Source organism: Drosophila serrata, unplaced genomic scaffold (assembly GCF_035046125.1).
Source record: "Drosophila serrata isolate PLE 108 unplaced genomic scaffold, ASM3504612v1 contig_276, whole genome shotgun sequence".
Lineage (NCBI taxonomy): Eukaryota > Metazoa > Arthropoda > Insecta > Diptera > Drosophilidae > Drosophila > Drosophila serrata.
The window spans coordinates 4,507,269-4,525,080 of record NW_028257174.1 but is presented as its reverse complement, the minus strand read 5'-3'; the positions used below and the strand labels follow the sequence as shown (position 1 = coordinate 4,525,080).

The following is a 17,812-nucleotide window of genomic DNA, read 5'->3' as shown; positions in this document are numbered from 1 at the left end:
ATATATATATTAAATTTACTTATAAGAGATATTTAACATGTTTTGAATTTAAAGCCGATAATCGATCATAAATTGTCGCATTTTTCAATCAATATTTATCGATACTTTTATATGATAATTTATCCCAAAAATCATAGTTAAAAAAACTCATAACTCAGTCAAAAAAGCAGTAATTTGAATTCGGAAAACTGTTATGTGCTAGTTTTTACAAGATTAATAAATCTGCATACTCAATTAATAATTACAAAATTGTTTAATTTTTTCAATTTTTTATTTTTATTTTTAACCATGAAACCCCTTAAAAAATTTGGAAAAAATTTGGAAAATTTATTTTGCTGTCAGAAATGCTTAGATCGATTCGCCTGTTGATACTGATCAAGAATATATATGATTTATAGGGTCGGAAATGACTCCTTCATTGCGTTTTTAGCTTCTAACTGAAATCATAATACCTAGAAAGGGTATACAAATCAATATAATATATATATTTATATAAATTGTTAACAAGACATTAAAAAATGTTGCACTATTTTCATAATGATAATGATAATGGTTAATAGATTTTATAAAACATATAAAAGCAAAGACACATAAATCATGATTGATATAAAGTTCTCTTTGAGTATTAATCTATATATGTATATTTTAAAAATTATAATTATATAATATAAATGATGATTATTTATCAATAATAATATCGATAACTTTAACTATATATTATTAATTATTATAATTATATTCCATAGATACTATCTTGTACCTATTTAAAAAATTCCTTTTTGTAAATTAAATTATAAACTATAATTTATTATAAATTGTTGAAAAGATGTCCTGAAGCTTTTGCCTTTTCAGTGTACATTGTTGAGCCTTGTCTTTGGGCTTTGCGTGTTTCAATTGTTGTTGTTTTTTGTTTTTATGTTGTTGCTTTTATTTACTCTTTTATTTATACATTGTTGTTGTTGTTTTTTTGTTGGTCTAGTTGTTGTTGTTGTTATTTTTGTTATAGTTGCATTTATATTATTGTTGTTATTGCTTTTTGTTTGGGGTCCTGTTTTGCGATTTAACAACAAATATTTGGACTATTCGTAGACATTCAATATGCAGAAAACGGGGGGCTCTTTTATATATTTTTTATATTTTTTTTTTATTTGTTATTACGTAAAGAACTGCAATGGGAAGGAAAGAGACAAGAAGAGAGGGGGAGAGAGAGAGAGAGAGAAAGGGACAGTCAGGCGGCCATTGGAATAAAGTTATAGTAGAGGTAAACATATATGCATATATAAACAGGTGTATATAGGTAGATATCCGTGTATATATGTATATATATATCTCCCTATTTTTTTTTTCATGCCCAACGAATCGCTGGAGCGTGCAGTGTGCGAGGGAGATGGGTAGGGCAGGGGGAGAGGGAGAGATGTCTCGTGTGAAAATATGTTTTCTTTCATCTCTTTTTTTTCTCCTTGTTGTTTTTTACACAATTTGCATTTGCGCAAAAAGTGCAAAAGTTGACACACGCAAAACTCGGCAGCTTATTAGTGTCCATGTGTGGTTGTTGGTGTACTTGTTGGTGTATTTGTTGGTGTGTGTGTGTGTGTGTATGGTAACACACATGTGCGTTTTTATATATGTATATATGACAGTGTCCGCCATTTTGCCGGCCATCAGTTTGCTCATTTTTTCTCCTTCGTTTTTTATTTACCATTTATAATTTTATTTGTATTTTCCTTTTGAACCATCCCTACTCTACTCCCTACCTCTTCCCTTTTATACCAATTGCACTTAATGAAATTCTTTTTTAACGTATTTTTCCCCCATCTCTTTCTCTCATTGCAGGTGAGTGGCGCTTGTTTATTTATTAATGGATTTTTCATTTACCCTTGAGAAACGATTTTGACACACAAGGATGGGCGCCAGCAAACTTGACGTCATGCCGGGAAAAAAACTCAAAAATTAACCAAAAGTAAAAAAGAAGGTAGCATCGGATATATATAATATATATAGAGAGGGTTGGGTAAGAAAAAAAAAGAGTGCAAGTGTAAATCAATTGGAAATAATTCAATGGCTCTGCTGTCGTTGAAGCTTAATGAAAATGGGAATCGATCAAATGAGTTTCCCTAATTGGCTTCCATGGGGAAAACTGAGTGACTTTTCTTGCTATTTATTTATTTATTACAGGGAATGCATAAGGATTTTTGGGCAATCTATATTTTTTAAATTAATTAGAGAGTACATCAGTGAGAACTATGTTGTTTACTAATTAAAGCCTAACAAAAGCTTCACAAAATTTTGCTGCCTCATCTGTGGCAAGGAGTCCTCTGTGTCTGCTTGAGCCACAAAAAGTTGCATATGTCAACAAATAAACAAAAAACCAAAACAACAACAAATAAGAGTTTCTGATTTTTGCATTCGGAAGAAAATTGAAAAATAAACAACCAAACAAAGTGGCAAAGTTAGTGATTGAGTATAAACAAAGGCAATAAAAGCAAAATATGACAATGTTTCAGGGAACAAAGAGATAAAAAATCTGAAAAGTAAAGAAATTAAGAAGGAAAAACTACTTCAATCTGATTCATAGTAAAATTAAGTCTAATAATATCTCAAAGGTAGAGTTTGTTGCGATCTAAACTCAAATACAGAAAGAAATAAATAAGAATAAGAATATAATAAGATATAATACATATATAAGAATATAACAAGAAAGAAAGCTAACTTCGGCACGCCGAAGTTTATATACCCTTGCAGATAGAACTTCTATGAATAGGAATCCATACAATATAAATTATATATATTTGTGTTAAAAAACAATGAATAATAATACCTGCTTTCATTTCAATCACCTATACATATTATATTTGCAGTTTTACATTCACAGATTTGCATTCTTCCTCTACATCAAACGATCGTTTGTATGGCACCTATAAGATATAGTCGTTCGATTTTCATAAAATTTGACAAAAAATTTAAGACTAATATAAAATAGCTATACCTTAAATTTGATGAAAATCAGCTGAAAACTAAAAAAGTTATAAATTTAATTGTATTAATTTCTCGATCGTTCCTATGGGAGCTATATGATATATTGGTCCGATTTTCATAAAATTTTACACAAAATTGTAGAGTATAGTAAAATGGCTATATCTTAAATTTGATCCAATTCTATTGAAAACTGAAAAAGTTAAAAATTTTTTTGTAAAAATTTTACGATCATTCCTATGGCAGCTATATGATATAGTCGTCCGATCCGGCCCGTTCCGACATATATACGAGTGAGAGTATATAGAAGGCTAACTACAAAGTTTCATTCAGATAGCTTCAAAACTGAGAGACTAGTTTGCGTAGAAACGGACAGACGGACAGACGGACAGACGGACAGACGGACAGACGGACATGGCTAGATCGACTCGGCTGTTGATCCTGATCAAGAATATATATACTTTATATAGTCGGAGGTGCCTCCTTCACTGCGTTGCAAACTTCTGACTGAAATTATAATACCCTGCAAGGGTATAAAAATATATAAGAATAAATAGTATTAGTAAATAAATAGTATTATATAAAATAATAAATGAATTTATCGAAACTGCATAGAAAATATCGATATATTCATATACTTTGTTTTATATATAGTATTATTTATTTTTCCAAAGTTAAATAAGCCTTAAACGAGCCTGAACTTAAATAAAACCATCTTCCTATTTGAAATAGATATAAAGAGGTCATCGCCAATTTACAATTTAATAGCTTAAATTGGCAAATAAATTAAATACAAATTTGTTGATATATAGCTTCGATAACACCGATATTTAAACATTAACTCAGGTATTTTTTTGTTATTTAAATTGGAAATTGATTGATATATCTAATCTTACCAACTTTTGATTTAATTAATTTTTATTGATAAGTCATATTGCACTTCTTTCGCTAAACCTTCTCAGTACTTTTTATAAATTTCAAAATCTCAAAAAACTTTATAATGAAGTATATTTTGCATAAGTTCTATTGGAACTTTACATTCTCTGTTAAATTTATGACTAAAAATTTGCAAATAGAACTCTTTTTCTCAAGTGCATAAAATATTATATGTTTATGCCTCTTTTCTCTGGGATCTTCTTCTCTCTTTGGGTTTTGCAAGTGTTGTGCTTTTGGCATTTTCCGGCATGACGGAATGAACTCAGATGCAGCCCACAATTCCGGGCAGAGCACCTACACTTTGAGACCCCGAAAGCTACCTGGCAACCTCCCACTGATTTTGGTCTAAGAAATATTACCAGCCTCTAGTTACTCTTTCTTTTTTGATTTAAAATCTGAATAATTAATATAAGGTTAAATATATATCCTTGAGACAGGAGAAATAGGTTTTTTAAGTAGAAAAGGGAAGTTATTTTTTGAATTCTTCCTAAGCTTTAAAATCTAATTAACTAAATTATGACAGAGCATCTTGGCAGCTTGTCTTCCCTAAGTATTTTTGAGGCTTTTTGTATTTTGTTCTTTCTTCTCACTGAATCTCCCCCTTATGTTGCTCTTGTTGTTGCTGTTGCAATTGCAATTTTCGTTGCTGTTGCACTTTGGTTTTGGTTTTGGTTTTTGTGCTGCACGCAGAGCACGCATTTCCAGCGTGAAATGCAATTTCTGCGCCAAAGGAATTTCAATTGTGTTGGTGTGGCCCAAGGAGAGCTGAATGGGGGAGGTAGTCTCTTCTTGAATGCACTGCAAAAAATATTTGGACAGAGAATAGGGACAAGGAAAGGAAGCAGAGACTCTGCTAATGTGAGATGTTAAGCTGGGAAATATTATTTGTTGGGTTTTTATTTAAGCAACAAATTATATAGAGGTTTAAAATTATTTTTATGCTGGGAAATTTTATTTGTTGGTTTTTCTATTTAAACAAAAAAATAAATACAGATTTTAAAATTGTTTTAGTACATTTTTCTATATTTATAAATTAGTTCTGGGTAATTTTTTAATAGGAATTTAATATATCTAACTAATTTACTATTTTTAATATTATTTTATTTATCTACAAATTAATTTTGGGTTCCTTATTTTATTTCTTTCTATTGGCGCCCAACTATTAATCCTTGGTATTGGCGCCCAACTATTAATCCTTACTATTGGCGCCCGATTTTAATCCTTTTTTTTATGGCGCCCGTTATTTTTTATTATTACTTTTACATTTAAGAATCATTTTCTTTATGTGCTTTTGCATGTGTATAACAACTGCCGCTCTGAAAGTCAGAAATAAACGGATGGATGATGGTCCAAGTCAGTCTCGGTCTTCATTCTTTGCTCTGCAGTCTTCAGGCTTTGCCGCAGCAGTCTTCAGTCTTCAAATCGTAGTCTTTGGCTTGGAGTTTTTCAACTTCTTGGTTTCAGTTTTGGCGTTCGTCAGTTTGTCAGTTTGTCAGTCAGTTAAACGCACGACGCTCACGCAGAGCACGCAACTTGAATTGTCTTCGCTCTAAGCCTTTCTTTCTTCTCCACAGCTTCCTAGTTTCTTCTCCTGTTTTCTTGTTTTTTTATTTAATACTTGTATTTTTTTTTTAATGTTAGTTGAACTTGGAGGCCAAAGCAAATTGCAGGTCTAGAAGACAGACATTCAGAATCTATCTAGGCTCTTTTTGCAGATTTGGTTTTTTTGTGTATGTGTGCGGGTGTTTCTTCAGCCTCAATTCTTCTGACTGTTTCAAATGGCAAAGAAGCCAAGCCAAGAGCAGCGATCTCTTTGATCTTGATAAGCAAATCAAAGTGGAGCATGAGAAGAATTGTGCAGAAGATGAGTAAAGCCAGAAGAATTGCTCAGGGTGAAAATATGTTAGCGGTTTTGCTTAGAATGTATTGTAGAATTTGTTTTGAAGCGGTGGAGTATATATATTTTTAAGTGTTTTATAGCTTATTTATAAGTTATTATTTAGTTGTGTTTAATATTCATTGAAGCAATTAAAAAAAAACGTTCCCCTTGGCCTGGAAATTACCATCTTAAGTACAGGATAACCCTTAGGCGGTAGATGTTGATAAGGATAAAGACAAGCAGTCAACATGAAACGAATCAAAGAAGGAAAGGGAAGAATAATGTTGCCAAAATATAAAGGATATAGGGATATATTCATACATATAATGATATATACAGATATATATATATGTCTATAAACTTATATAAAGTATATATTTATTGCTCCTTTTTGGAAATACATTTTGGCATTTTTGCTGTTGTCTGCTTTTTTATTACATTATTTATTTTGGGCACGTTCCAGCTGGCTTCAGTCCTGCCCCTTACTTATGCTAATTATTTGCCACGGTTAATTATGTGACCAGCCCCCTCTTTAGAGGGTTAAGAAGGACCAAAAGGACCAAGGACTAAATCGAGTAATTTTCATGGCAATTTCTGCGTAATTCGCTTGCCAAGTTTGCATGTCTGGCGACAAATGCTGCCGGAATCTATAAAATAAATAATAAAATAATGTCCAAAGCACCCTCCATGGCCAGAGGAGTGTCCTGCCCTCAGTCTATCCTTCCTTCCTTCCTTCACTACTCGTTGCAACTGTAACTATATATAATTATCGTAATTATTTTAATTGCACTTCGGAGCAGGAGAAAAAAAAAATAAATAAATGGAGAACGCAACGTGAAATGGAAAGAAGAAAAAATAAAATATGTAAACAAGGATCGAAAGCGACGGAATAGACACGAAGATAATGCATAATGAATTTTAATTGAAATAATGTAAAAGGTCAGTGGGTTCGTTTAGTCTAAAGGGGAAATGGTTAAAAAGGGGAAGCCAAGGTTCCAAAAGGGAATTAAAGGTGAAGAATTATGGGGATTAAAAGGGGTTTTAGGGATAAATGTTTATAGTTTCTTGCATGAAATATATAAATGGAGCAATTTAAAATGGGTAAAAAGTAAACATATAATTGCAAACAATTTTAAGAGAACCTTGGGATGTAGTTTACTTAAAAAGAAAAGGAAAATGAGATAGATAGATACATATATGATATCAATATTTTTATTTGCTAATTTTTTGGTTAAATTAGAGGTTTTCAAAATATCATAACTAAGTCAAAAATGCATTAATTTTAATTTGGAAACTGTTTCTGTGCTAGTTTTTTTAAGGCTAACAAATCTGCATTTAAAGTTTTTAATTTTGAAAACTTTTAATTTTTCGTACGATTTCGTCAGCCAAACCTCTTAAAAAAATGATGAAAAAAATTTCGAAAATTTTTTTTTCTTTCGAATATGTCTAGATCGATTCGGCTGTTGATGCTGATCAAGAATATATATGATTTATAGGGTCGGAAATGACTCCTTCACTGTTTTTCAAGCTTTTGACTGAAACTATAAGAGGGCATACAAATATAATGGAATAATAAATAGGATTAGAATAAATATTTTACATATTAAATAAATTTATAAAATATTAATATTAATATTATAAATAATATACAATTCTTACAAACTTATTTTTATATTAGGCGTGGGAAAGGGTAAACCTAAATAGCGTCTTGGAGTGATAATGAAATCTTAAGTCTTCTACAATCCCAAGTATCAGGAACTTGTTAATCAAATAGAGATGTATAAATTAATTAAATAAGAAACATTAATAATTTGCCATTGAAAACTGTCTTCCCTGTTGAATGATTTTGAATAATTTGAACAGAATCGAATCGAATTGAATTCAAGGAGTTCCAATATCTTTTCCAATTCTCCAACTCTCACTGCTCCACTCCAAGGCCCGTTTTGTGGTCAGTATTGTAGGTTCTGCAACTGGTCAAACCACAATAACTGCAGGTCCAAGACCAAGACTTGCCAAAAAAAAAACAAAAAAGAATAATAAAAAACTGCATTAAAAAAAGGGAAAAGAAAAAAAAAGAAAAAGGAAACAGGCAGCAGATAAAAGGAAAGAAGGCCATAAGCAAAAAACTGCTGTTCCAACTGCTGTCCGGATTGTCCGGATTGTCCGTTGTGTCCGTTGTGTCCGCTGCTGCTGCTGGCTACTCTTTTGGTCCTCCTTCTGGGTTTGGTTTTTATTTTTTATTGTTTTTTTTTTTGTATTTTTTTTTATTATTACTCCAGTGTTTTACCTTTTTTTTTTTTTGTTGGTGGTCCTGCCACTCGCGCCTCTTTTTGTTGTCGACTTTTCGACTCCTTTTTGGACCGCAATCAATGTGTGTGTGGAGTTTTGGCTTTGTTCCTTTTTTGTTTGTTATTTTTTACCAGCATTTTTTTTTGTATTGTTTTGTATTGTTTGGTAGTAAGTTTGCTGGACCATTGTTGTGTGTGGTCAGTGTTTTTGGTCCAGGCAAGTCCCGTCTGATGCCGTTTTGGGGGTCCCCCGAGTTGATTACTTAATTCTATTGATGACGTTTTGACTGATTGCCTTATGAGCTTTCACTTTTTTTAGTTGCTGCTGCTGCGGCTGCTGCTGTTGCAGCTCAGTTATTAACTGTTGCCGCTGTTATGAATTATTCATGCAACAACCACAAGGCGCACACTTTGTTGCCGCCTTGCCGCACTTTTTTTTTGTTGCAGTTTGCTGTTTGCTGTTGGTGTTGTGTTGCATCCACTTCATGCTGCGTGTCCGCTGCTCTGGGACTTCATCAGGCGATCCATAGCGATGCTATCAAAGGCGATCCAATGGTCTTCGTCTTGGTTTCGGTTTCGGTTTCGGTTTTGTTATTGGTATTGGGTATTGGGTCTCCTCTCTGCTCTCGTTAAACGTTTCAATTGACATTGCTGATTACACTGGACAGCAGGTGTTGAGTCTGTGGTTGTCAGAGAATCTTTAAATAAGACTTACAAATTACAAACATTTAGCATATATTTTTTAAGATAATTTAATGAGTAAACTTTTTCTTTGAATTTTTATACAATTAAAAGGAATAACATAGGTTACTATGTTATGTTATGTTATATTTACTAGTATAGATTAAAAGACAAGCTTTAAAATGGGTTTTTAAATAGTGTTTTTTCTTTAGAATTTATCAAGAACGATATAATATAATAATATAATTGTCAAGACCAGCTTATACATATTTCTTTAATTTCTAAGAAGCTGGTCTTGACAATTTATATAATTTAAATAAAAACAAGAAAGTAAACTAACTTTCGGGAAACCGCACTTTATATACCCATACAAAGAAAATCTATCATAACTCTGTCAAAAATGCTTTAATTTCAATTCGGAAAGCTTTCCCATCTTAGTTTTTATTAGGGTAATAAATCTGCATACTCAATTTAAACTTTAAGAAATATAAAATTTTTGTCGATTTTTTTTTTCCAATTTTTATAATTTAATCCCTTAAAAAATGTCGAAAAAATGTATAATGTTTTTTTCTCCCTGAGGTGTCTAGAAAGATTCGCCTGTTGGTACTGATCAAGAATATATATGACATATAGGGTCGGAAATGCCTCCTTCACTATGTTGCAAGCTCCTGACTAAAATGAAATACCCTAAAAGGTATAAGAATAGGTATAAATTTAGCAATTATTTTTATATGACTATCGAAATTTAAAAATCTCATAGCTAAGTCAAAAATGCATTAAATTTAAATCGGAAAGCGGTGCTATGTTAGTTTTTTGTAGGTTTATAAATCTGCATACTAAGGGAAAACTTAAAAAAAAAAAAAAAATTTTCCAATTTTTTTCGATAATTTTAAGAAAGTTAGTCCTTCAAAAATGTTGAAAAAATTAAGAATTTTTTTTTCTGTCGGAGATGGCTAGATCAACTCGGCTGATCATGCTGATCAAGAATATATATGATTTATAGGTTCGGAAATGATTACTTCATTGCATTTTTACTTCTGACTGAAATTATAATACCCTGCAATGGTTAAAAAAGGGGTTTCCTATTTATTATTTATTATTTAGAGACATTTAGGGAATTATAAGTGCTAAAAGCAAAATTATATCTTATTATATGGAAAAGCCTTACAGTTACACCTGACTTGCAACATGTGTTGCATCTTTTGACAATTCCCACCCTACATATTCTGGTCAACCGACTCCACCTCCTTCACCTTGATTTTGCCGACTAGTGTTTACCGCTAGATGACTTTATTAACGCCACTGGTGGTGGCAACATCATCATCATCATCATCGTCTTGCGACTTGCAATCAAAGCCGCCGACAAAAGTTCCGCATGCGCAGTGGGGGAAAAAAAAAGGCAAAAGCAAAAAAAAACTCCACAACGGACACAGTGCAATACAGTCACACTCATGCGTATATGGCGAGCATGATTTAGTGTCAGGCAAGGCGAATTCCTTCACACCTGCTAAAGTCTCGCTGTCATGTCAATAATGTCGAAAATGCAACAGAGTCTCTCGTGGTCGCTCCTTGTGGCAAGTGCCTGATGCCTGATAATGATGTGACAAAACAGCGGTCGAGATTTTAAGCCCGCGGGCGAATCTGAGGCGCATCTGCGAGGTAGGAGACTTTGAAGGAAAAGAAAAAAACTAAATGAATGAAGAGAGAAGAGGAGCCAATGCCTGGGGAACTCCTTCTCCTCCTCAAGCTTCCTTGCTTTTCTTCACGAAAGAAGCTCAACAAGAAAACAGTGGGTGCTCCCTACAGGGGAAGGTATTAAAATTAGGTCTGAGAGGGTTACTTTTAGAGTAATATTCATAAATCTATTTGGTATATATGGTATATATGGTATATATTGTATATATTGTATATATTGTATATATGGTATATATTGTATATATTGTATATATTGTATATATTGTATATATTGTATATATTGTATATATTGTATATATTGTATATATTGTATATATTGTATATATTGTATATATTGTATATATTGTATATATTGTATATATTGTATATATTGTATATATTGTATATATTGTATATATTGTATATATTGTATGTATTGTATATATTGTATATATTGTATATATTGTATATATTGTATATATTGTATATATTGTATATATTGTATATATTGTATATATTGTATATATTGTATATATTGTATATATTGTATATATTGTATATATTGTATATATTGTATATATTGTATATATTGTATATATTGTATATATTGTATATATTGTATATATTGTATATATTGTATATATTGTATATATTGTATATATTGTATATATTGTATATATTGTATATATTGTATATATTGTATATATTGTATATATTGTATATATTGTATATATTGTATATATTGTATATATTGTATATATTGTATATATTGTATATATTGTATATATTGTATATATAGTATATTTAGTATTTATCCTATATATTATATATCTACTGTACATAATGATATGCATGTACCTTAACTTAATATTACTAAGATGCCCCTAAATTTAGATAAGGAAAAAAAAAAATATCTACCTCAAGCAATAATTTTTATATTTTATATTACTGAAAAATATTGACATTAAAAGTGATTAATTTGTACAATTTCCTTTACTAAGTCTTTAATATTTAAAGTCATAATATTTTTTATTCAACTTCTTTGAATTGTTTTAAATATATTCTTAAAAGAACCTATTAATATTTCTTAATAAAAATGTAGTGTAATTTAAGGAATATGTCACAAAAAAATAAGAAATAGATAGATAAAGAGATAAAAAGAGGATAGAGAGAGAGAATCTGATCCTTAAAACCCCCTTTTGAACCATTTATTATACGTCGTCGTTGGCTGTCATTAACGTGATTTTGTTGCCATTGCTGTTGTGCGTTATTACGCGTGCGCAGCAGTTACAAAAAAAGGAGAAGAGTTGCCCAAGTAAAGGAGTGGTCTGAGGATGTTGCTACTACCAACCAGCAACTACTTCTACTACCAACTACTATTACCAACTTCTTCTACTACCTGTGTCCCCCTCCCTTGTGAGATATCGCCTGCCAACGTTAAGCTAAAGTGACACTTTGACAGCGATGCGTGATAAACGATGAAAAAATAAGGCAGATGGGGGGAATATATTTGTGGTCTTTTGCAGGAGATTTTCCTTGGGAAAATTTAGAAAAGAAAATAAATGAATGAATCAAACAAATAAAATTTAAGTTTGATTAAAATATGAAAAATAAGACAGTTAATGGAATATATAGTGGTCTTTGCAGGAGATTATCTTTTATTTTACTTGGAGAAAATTAGAAAATCCTTAAAACCTAATTTGCTACGAGTGAAAATTTATTTATAAAATTATATAAATATAAAATAGATTCAGCGTTGAATAAATAAGTCAAATGGAAATTATATTGTGATCATTGGAGTAGATTTTTCTTAGGAATAAAATGAGAAAATGAGCCTTAACCTAATTTTTAATGATTCCAAATTAAACAACAAATTGTATGATTATTTTTATAGTTTAATAATTTATTTTAAGTAAAAGTTTGATTCAACGAGAAATAAATTAGGCAAAAAGAAAATATAGTGACTCTTTGTGAGTATGTTTGCATTTCCCAGGGAAATATGAGAATGGAAACCTTATTCTTATATTTAATGATTAAACATTAATCTAAAAACCTGAATAAAATTAAAATTTGATTCATTTCAAGCCGCACCCGCACTCGTATATAATTTTTTAAAATTTATTTTGCACAGTTAAGATCCCCCTGAAAGAAAAACCCCCTTTAAGGCTGACAAAGCGTCCGCTGGAGTCGCATAAAAATGTTCGATGCCAAGCAAATAATAAAAAACTATATAAAAAAACCTCCAAAGCACAAACATGCCGAGACAAGCCAAAAGGGGGGTTAAGAGGGGGTCCAAAAGGGGGTCTAAAGGGGATCCAAAAGGGGGAGGGAAAGGCTTGACACGAGCACACACAGTGGTCGCGTTTTAAAACGCGAACAAAACGCGTGGGCGCACAATAGAGTTGTTGCTTTTACTGTTTTCATGTTGTTGCTGTTGTTCCTTGTTGTTGTTGCTTTTTTCCCCTAGTTTTATTTTTTAATTTTATTTGTTGTAGTTTTCTGTTGTTGTTGCTTTTGCTGCTGGGAGACTTGAGAGTTTGACTGCGCCGCTGGATTTTGACATTTTCTAACACGCGCCTGCCAAACGGCATAAAAATTGACATATTATAATGTCATGGCGTCCCCGATTTGCGCCACTGCGTCCAACAACATACTCCAATACAATATATCCATGGAAAAAATAGATATATATATAGCAAGCCAGCAGGAAAAATCTCTCAATCCGTCAACGGAGGCTGCGTGGGTGGGCAAAAAACAACAACAAAAATGCCAAAAAAAATTGCAAGGAAAATCGGGGCTTGGTGGCAAATCGAGGGCGCAGGCGCATACGAGTTTTGTTAGTTGTCGTTTTGTTTTGACACAAATGTCGTTCAAGCCAAGTCTAAACAATATAACCTTCTTCTGGACTATATATATCCTTGAACTATCAAGTTGATTTTCAAACGCAATTTAGATGAAAACCTACAAGGATGATTTTACGAATAAAAAAAATGTAAAATTGAAGCATTTCAGACAGAATTTTCTAAAGAAATAAATCGAAAATACCTTACTAATAATTATTTCTGTAACATTTCCCATTAATTTTTCTTTGGAAAACTATAATTTCCTATCGAAAAACTGTCAACATTTTTGCTTTGATAATTTCTGTGACAAAAGTGTCGCCAAGCTGCCCACAGAATTTTTTCAATTCTCTCTCAGCTCACGCACTTTTTTGTTTAGGTTTTGCTTTTTGTAATATGCCATTTTTTTATTGTATTTATTTTTAGTTGTTTTCATTTATTTGTTTATTGGATTTTTCTTTTTATTTTCTTCTTGTAGTTGGCAGACAAACCGCAATTGAGGTCTCTCTTTCTCTCCGAGTTGAGTTCAGTTTGTTGTCTTTATCAGATTGTTGCAATTTTTGCTGTTGTTCAATGTTGTTGTTTTGTTGTTGTTACTGGCATTTTGTTGTTGTTGTTGCTTATTTTCCTGCAGCTTACAGCCCGCACACTCTCTATGGCAAAAGATCTTTATCAGGCTTTATAGGTACGCTTTGGTTTTAGCCCCCCCTTCGAACGGAATGAAAGCGAACAAACATGGCAGAAAAACATGTAATGAAAATTATGACAAGCCAAAATCCACAGAGAGCGATAGATGCAGAGGGAAAAATGAAAAATAAAGAATAAATTCAAATAAAATACTAAAGAAAATATAAAATACTAATATAAATTACATTTATTTATATAAAATCTAATATAAAATCAATAAATAATATTAACCATCAAAATAGTATGCTATGTTTTTGGAGAAAAACCCATTTCATTTATTGGAATATATTTTTATTAAGTTTTCAACAATGTTTTAGAATCAAATATAGATTTATCCTTTAAAAGGGAGTCTGTCTTCTTTTTTGTTCACTGTACACCTTTGGAAAGGGGAAAATTGTAATGTGAAAAAATTATAATTCAATGGAAAATTGCGCCCACACACGCCTCACCAACAATTGTTGGTGTAGCTGTTGTTGGTGGTGTTTGGTGGTTGTTGGTTTTGTTTGTTGTTTGGTTTTTTGGCCTTATCGCAAAAGCGGAAAACGTTGTTGTTCAATGTTGTCAAAGTTGTTGTTGTGGTTGTTGTTGGAGTTGTTGTTGTTGTGTGTGAGCTGAATTCTTTTCATATTTGATTTCACCTTCCTGCCGATGGTGATGGATTTGCCAATAGCAATTTTGATGTTCAAACACAGATCTTGATACAAGGATTTTTCTAAAGAAAAATGTGTGGCAAGGAAAATATATTAAATAACTATACAAAGTTAATATATATTTACTAATTAGCTATATATGTGTATTCTCCGACTGATGGTGTATATATAACCCAAAGAGTCATAAAGAAAATTAAGTGAATCTGCGGGAATACTCGTAAAAGTTCGTTTAACGATCGTCTTAGTTTCCAAGAGCTGTCTTTTGATTTACCGATCACGACATTAAAATCGGATTAGGTACACTCGATCGATTAATGATCATTATTGGCAATCATTATGCACTTGCCAATTCTTTGGTGAAACATAATTACCATGATTTCTAACCGACTTTTAATTGAATTAAATACGAACAAGCAGGCGACTGCATAATAATAAATTGCCGTCGATTGACGATCGTTAGCAGTTGGCTAAAAAAAAAGGAAAAAAAGCGAAAGTTGCGTTCGCCAAATTGGCCAAGAGATCTCGGGATATAGACTCTATCTATCTCTTTTTTCTCCCTCTCTCTGTCTCTTTCTGTGTGTGTGTAAGTGATCTCTGTCGCCGGTAGTCGTCGTCGTCGTCGTCGTCCTGTCCTGCTCTCCGTTGTTGCTGTAAATTAAGATCGTGCGATTAACGCTGACAGCAATCGGGGGCAATCGGTGCGGGGGCAATCGGTGATCGTTGATCGTTGCCTATCGATCTTGGGGTGGCTCTTTCGGTAGAGAGCTTTCTACATTTTTAATGAGCATTTCAGCTCCACCATCCATCCATCCATCTATCCATCGATCGCCAGCCCAAGGCGGCATCTGCCTCTCCCCCAATCTCAATTCCAAAAAGAAAAATAAACCCAGAGTTCATCTAAAAACCACACACACACCGCAGATATATACACACACACAATACCTGTTCCTAGTCTCTGCATTGTGGGTGGCTCTGTCTCTGTGTATCTCTTCCAGGCATTATGAAATCCCACGAAAATAGAAAGCCAACAAATTTTGGGGGAATTTCATAGCTTAATCTTGGTTTAAGACATTAATTGAATGTTTTAGTATATTTTTTTATAGGATATATTTATATGTTTGAATAAAAGTATGTAATAAATATGTAATAAATACTTGAATTCATATAAAATGCAATAAAAATTAAGTCATACCAGTGGGAAATAAATTACTTGATTCTTTTCTTTAAAAATCTTGTTAGTTTTAACTTAACTATGTTATAACATATACTTTTTTACTGAGTTAAACTCCTATCGAAATTAATTAAGATATATAAAAGATAAATCCTTAAAAATTCAAAAGCATTTGAATAATATTAAATAACAAAATTAAGAAACTATTAAAAAAGACAAACAATACTTCAGAAAGTAGAAATAATAAATTCTTAAAAAACTCTTTAAAAAATAAAATATTAAGAAAGATAAATGCAACACTTGAAATAAATATTTTATTATTATATTTCGAAAATATGCATTCAATACATAAAATATTTATATTTCAATATTAGGACAGGTTTTATATACTTTCTACTCTCCAAAAAATGTATATTTTGGGCTGTTCTGAGACAAGTTCTTATAATATTTAAATATATTTAGAAAGATGTTTTAAAAAACTTCAAATAAATTCTGAAATATCTTTTTATTAAGATATATATACATTTTTGTTGACAGCACGATAAATATTAAATAAGTTTTTTAATATTATTATTTACTAAGAATTCCTTTAGATGTTCCTAGGACTCTTGTGAGCCCATCTCTTAGCCCTTTTTTCTAGGGTCTTTCTAGGGTATGACCAATTTCGTTAAGCCATCATCTTCTTGGCCAGCTTCGAGGTTGTTTGTTGTTTCTGTTGTTACCACTCGGTGTTGTTGTTGTTGTTGGAATCGTTGTTGTTGAAATTGTTGTTGGAATTGTGCGGGTGCGGATAGCCTGGCCAGGTCGCCTTGTTGTTTTGTTTTTTTCAGCTCTTTTTTTTTTTGGCCGATCGTTGTCGTCGTTTGTAGTCACAAGTTCCAAGTTCCTCGTTCCCAGTTCCAGGTCTCCCTCCTCTCCTGACATCTCCTGCCCCTCATCCTCCTCCACGTCCTCCTCCTTGTGCTCCGTTGTGTCGGTCCGTTGTTAATTTGCGTTTTGTTGCATTTGTTGCTGGCCTGGCTTTTCTGGCAAATTGTTACACGCGTTGCCTGCTTTGATGTCTTTATGGGTTTTGAATTTAGTGTTGGCCTGCCCCGCACAATCGTGACTGCAATTCGGTTGTGGTAAGTGAGGGAGGGGGGTGGGGTGGGGTGGAAAGAGGGGTGGGGGAGCTAGAGTTCACTAGGCACTGTAAAAAATATATACATAAAATAAACAAGAAATATTTAGTTGAAAAAGCTAAGAAAATGTAATACATTTCAAGAAAAATCATATTAAAAGATGTTTTTCAATTGATAGAAATATTTTAAAGGAGTTTTCGAAGCATTGAAAATGTTTCTTAATTGAAATAAATATTTTGAAAAATGTTCCAAGCATTTAAAATTATTTTTTAATTGAAATAAATATTTATAATAATTTTCCAAGCATTGAAAATGTTTCTTAATTGAAATAAATATTTATAATAATTATCCAAGCATTTAAAAATTGTTCTCAATTGAAATAAATTTATTATAATATTTTTTCAAGCACTTAAAAATATTTTTTCCTCGATAGAAATATTAAAAACATTTTTCCAAGCATTTAAAAATATTTCTCAAGTGAAATAAATATTTATAATAATTATCCTAGCATTTAAAATTATTTCTCAATTGAAATAAATATTTCTATTAATTTATTCAAGCATTAAACTATATTGTAATATTAATAATTACTTCCCCAAGCAAAATAGGAATATTTTACATATAAAAACTTTATATTTTCTAGTCATAGAAGAGGTATATCGTTCTTGTACATTTTTTAATTAAAAATATACCAAAATTAACAGCATTTTCTCTCTGTGCAGCTGTGCCCATCTACCTACCGTCACTCCCCCGCCTCCCCTTTTGGAAGACATAATCAAATGTGGACAAAATTATTGAGCAATTTAGTTTTACTTTATGGAGCAATTGCCTTTCGGTTCGCGGGGAAGGTTTTTAGGAGTCGGATTGGGGAACCGAGGATCTGGGATCCGAAAAATATTTTTTTTTTAGCCT

The 17,812-nt window shown here is 31.8% G+C and overlaps 1 protein-coding gene across 12 annotated transcripts in view; it reads left to right on the top strand.

The window, feature by feature from the left end:
• The window catches only part of mamo (maternal gene required for meiosis), a 198,240-nt gene that overhangs the window by 60,520 nt on the left and 119,908 nt on the right, over nt 1-17,812 (top strand). Inside the window, exon 4 of one of the 12 annotated variants that reach the window (XR_015272289.1) lies at nt 1,834-2,051. The exons of the other annotated variants lie outside the window; for them this stretch is intronic. The gene's annotated coding sequence lies outside the window, so the exon portion shown is untranslated. Of the gene's footprint in view, nt 1-1,833; nt 2,052-17,812 lie in introns of those variants that run through there. 12 annotated transcript variants of the gene reach the window in all.